This window comes from Myodes glareolus, chromosome 1, assembly GCF_982192425.1.
Source record: "Myodes glareolus chromosome 1, mMyoGla1.1, whole genome shotgun sequence".
NCBI lineage: Eukaryota > Metazoa > Chordata > Mammalia > Rodentia > Cricetidae > Myodes > Myodes glareolus.
Genome location: NC_142026.1, coordinates 5,759,917 through 5,764,920, shown reverse-complemented (window position 1 = coordinate 5,764,920; position 5,004 = coordinate 5,759,917).

Genomic DNA, 5,004 nt, shown 5'->3' with positions numbered 1-5,004 from the left:
CATGTGCATGTCATTACAGCTGAGATTCTTGCAAAACATATATCACCCCATGAAAACAAACAAGCAAGAAATATTGGAAAAACCCCAAAGTATGAGGCATTCTACCAAATGAAGAGCAGTACTCTCCAGAGTGATGAGTTAGAAAGACAGGAAGGACTGAGTCACTGGGGCTCAGAGGACATGAGTGTGTGAGTGTGAGACTGATGACGTCCTGAACTCTTCCTCTTGCCTCCACTTGCCAAAGGCTGGGATTATGGAGACAGCTTATGTGCCCAGCAAGGTAGTTTGATTTTGGAAGAGATCAAGAATCTCCAAAATCAAGAAAAAAAAAAGAGTAAATGTTCTAATATTTGGTCATTATCCCTGGTCCCTCACAGATTTCTGAAAGCTCTTGGAATTCATGGGTCAAAGAAGTATCTTTCTAATAAGTGGCTCTTGACCTTCTCCCAAACACCTTCAGAATGAGTGGTGACCAGAAAGACCAAACCTTGGTCAGAGGCCTGAAACCATCATTGCCTACCCCATGGCCCCAGGAAAGGAAAAGGGAATTAATAATTAAGCATGTCTACGTGACTACCCTCCATTAGTACTCCACATTCCAGGATGGAGAACACAAACCGAAGCTCAGAGGGTGGTGTGTCCAGAGAAGTCATGGAAACCCTGGGCCTCCTGGGCCCTTCTGAAGTGCACTGCCCAGCTTGCTCTTGCGTCTGGTGTCCGGTACACCAGGACCGTCCCTGTCTGTATCAGTGGTTCTGGTGTCCGGTACACCAGGACCGTCCCTGTCTGTATCAGCATCAGGACTGTCCCTGTCTGTATCAGCGGTTCTGGTGTCCGGTACACCAGGACCGTCCCTGTCTGTATCAGCGGTTCTGGTGTCCGGTACACCAGGACTGTCCCTGTCTGTATCAGCGGTTCTGGTGTCCGGTACATCAGGACTGTCCCTGTCTGTATCAGCAGTTCTGGCAAATCCTCAGTCTAGAAGAAGTGGTACCCCTGACTCTGTGGCCACGAGGGACAGAAGTGTGGGTCGCCTGGGACCTGGTGCTTGTGCCTTAAGTGAGGGTTATCTTGTGGAACTGAGTCACTAAACCTGCGGGATCTGATGACAGCTTTTGGTAACTAGTGTCACAGTGTCACTTTTGAGTGAGCTGCAGGACACCATTATATCCAGAGAACTGAGAAACCAGCCCAAGTCCAGAACATGTTTACATGTTGTTACACTTGTTCTCGCCACCTCCCACTGCCACTCTGACCACAAACTCTGGGTCTTACTCTACTGTCCAGACTGACTTCAAACTTGGGTGCTAGAGAAGTTGGGACACACACACACACCAACCAACAAGCAAAGAAACAAAGAACAACAACAACAACAACAACAACAAAAAACAGAGAAAAGAATCTTTCACTTTTGTTGTTGCTTTTGTGGGAGACCCAGGTTCCTTCCCAGCACCCACATGTCTGTTTACAACTAAATAACTTTAGCCTCAGGATCCAGCTCTCTCTTCTGGTCTTTAAGGGTACCAACACTTACATACATGCAGGTAAAACAAACACATAAATATATCTTTAAAGAATCTTACATTTTTCAGCTGGGTGATGGTGGCACACACCTTTAATCCCAGTCTCAGGAGGCAGGTAGATCTTTGTGAATTCGAGGCCACCCTGGTCTACAGAGCTAGTGCCAGGACAGCCAGGGCTGTTACACAGAGAAACCCTGTCTCAAAAAAAAAAAAAAAAAACTTACATTTTTTCTCATCTCAGCTAAGATAGTTCTAGAAGCAAAAGAGAATACATATTGGAACACATATGAACTCTATGTACATATATATACACATATGAACTCTATGTACATATATATACATTTGATCAGAACAGAAACTCCTTTCTAACAAGAAAGAAAAAGAAAGAAATGAAGGAAGGAAGGAAGAATAAAAGACAAATGGCCTGAGAGAATAGTTACATGGTATTTCTTAGAATGAGTTTAAGGCCACCCTGGTCTACAGAGTGAGTTCCAGGACAGGCTCCAAAGCTACACAGAGAAACTCTGTCTCGAAAATCCAAAGGGGTGGGGGGAGAGCTGTCTCTTGAATTCTCTGCAATTCTATTTACTATCTCCCCAACGCCCCCCCCCCCCCCCAACATGGTCTGGAACACAGGCTGGCCTTAGACTTTGTAACTGAGGATGTCCTTGAACTTCTGCTCTTTCCTGCATTAGCAGCTGGGATTATAAGTGTGTACTGCTGCATACTTACTCAGTGCTGGGGACTGAACCTAGGGTTTTCTGCATGCTAGTAAACACCACCAACAGAACAGAGCATCAGCCTGCGTCGGCCTCTTTGGTCTGGGATATGCGTGTGCACTGCCATGCTTGACTGAGATAAACTAATACAGAGGTAGACACACACTTACTTATGACAGCTCATCTCACCATTGGGTGTATAAAGCACTCAGGTTCATTGCTCTTCGATTTTATTTATTTTTATTTTATGACTATGGGTATTTTGCCTATATGGATGTCTGTGTACCACATGCATGCCTGGTACCCACAAAGGCCAGAAGAGGGTTTGATCCCTGGAACTGGAATTTACAGATGGCTGTACATCACCACAGGGGTGCTGGGAATTGAATCCAGGTCTACTGGAAGAGCAGTTGGTGTTTTTAATTGCTGGGCCAACTTTTCAGCCCTGCTCTTAAATTTTAGGTAGCAGGAGCCAAAGAGATGGCTCACAGGTTAAGAGCACTGGCTGCTCTTCCAGAGGTCCTGAGTTTAAATCCCAGCAACCACATGCTGGCTCCCAACCATCTATAATGAGAGCTGGTATCCTCTTCTGGTGTGTACATATTAGTAGAACATTGTATGCATAATAAATAAATCTTTAAATAATTTTAGGTTGTTTTAGTTGGGCATAGGTGCACATGTCTCTGACTGCAGTATTAGTCAGGTTAAATTGGGAGGTTACTCTGATGTTGAGGTCAGCCTGGACTGCATAGTGTGTATGAGGCTACAGAGCAATACAGAGAATATGATCTTGTTTCATAAACAGAAACAAGTACAATTTAAGTAACAGTTCTCCCTCCCTCCTCAATATAGACAGTAATTGTGCTGATATATTTTTTATGTTTTAACAAATAAAACTTGCCTGAAGATCAGAGTGCAGAGCTAAGCTACTAGAGGCCAGGCAATAGGGACACACACCTTTAATCCCAGGACTCGGGAGACAGAGGCAGATGGATCTGTGTTAAGTTTAAGGCCACCCTGAGCTACGCAGGATTGAATCTGTCTGAAAGAGAGACAGAGCTCACACAAAGGTGATCCCAGCAGTAGGGAGGTGGAGACAGGAGTGATATGGCGCTCAGTGCAGTCTGCAGTCTGAGGACAGGGTGAGCTCTGGTGGAGGTGAGACCTCTGGGGCCAGCTGCACTGATTCTCTGACCCTCAGCTTTCACCCCCTGGTGTCTGACTCCAACTTTTTATTACTAAGAATAGTTAGAAGTCGTGTTACACACAGTGGCTACCATTTGGCTGAAGCTGCCTAACGGCCTTCCCTGACACTGATGTCAACACCATCCTGTACAGGCGACAGGAAGCATCTGCACATCTGCCCACAAACGGAGCTAATCCATTATTGCAACATTTGAAGGATAAACTCTGTTCGCATTAGTCTACATAACTGCTCTTAATACATTTAAAATAGACACACAACTTCTGTGAAAGTAGAAATGGTTTATAACTATGAGAATATTTAGTTTTTTTTTCCCCAGTTGAAAGATTGGTCGTCGTCCCCACCCCCGCCACCACAATGACTTAAAGGAAAGTTGTATAATGAAAGATATTCTTACAAATATTTTGTTAGGGTATAGAACCATCTATATTGACAGAAAAACTCAGGGAAAAAAAGAAAAAGGAAGGTTAATGTTTAAATCAATTTCCATTTATGCCATTTTTTAAAATAAACTATGTATGGGGCTGGGTGTGGTGTTGTGCCTTTAATCCCAGCACTCAGGAGGTGGAGGCAGGTGAATCTCTGTAAGTTCCAGGACAACCAGAGCTGTTACACAGAGAAACCCTGTCTGGAAAACACACACACACACACACACACACACACACACACACTGTAGGATTGGAACTTGCTGCATGAAAAATGCTTTGTTTTGGACTGGGGCTATGGCTCTGCTGGAAAAGCTCTCTTCTAGCAGTATAAGTCTTGTGTTCTGTCATCAGGCCTGTATAAACTGAGGATGCTGGTTTATGTCTGCAGTGCCAGGATGCTAGAAGTCAAGGAAAAAGGATCAAAAGTTCAAGGCTATCCTTAGCTACAAAGAGTTCTAGGCTGTCTTGGGGTGGGGTATATAAACCCCTGGCTCAAATAAAACAAAACCAAAAACTCAACACCTTTGTCCCTCTCCCCCCTCTTCCCTTGTCCTTTCTTTCTTACACCATTCTCTTTAGATCCAAATATCTTTTTGACTCACAGATAAACAACATTCAGGGAATCATAATGCAGCTGTGGTAAGACTTCCATTGAAGGGCCACATATCTGAAAGAAACAACTTAAAGGGTGGGCAGATTTATTTTGGTTTATTTATTTACTGTTTCAGAGGTTTTGAGGCCTCGGTTTGGCAGAGCATCATGGCAGACAAGTATGGCGTCAAGTTGCTTACCTTCAGACAACCAGGAAGACCGAGAAGGGCAGCTGGGGACAAGAGAGGTCTCTCAAAATGCACACCTCAGTGGCCTACTTCATTCACAAAGTCAGAGCTCCCTCAAGGATCTAACCCTTTCCTACAAGTGTAGTGCAAATTCTAATTTCAGATATTGAGGGGGGGGTGAAAGTTGAAAAATCAGAGAAGCAGAGGAGCCAGCCACTAATTCTTCCCTCTCTGAATGCTTAGACCGAATAGGCAAGATGCCGTCTCTACAAGTCCCCAGACTAAAAGCCCTGAGCTCCTGTCTCCTTCGCTTTATATCCCTCTCTGCCCAGCCATATCCCTTTCTGCTCT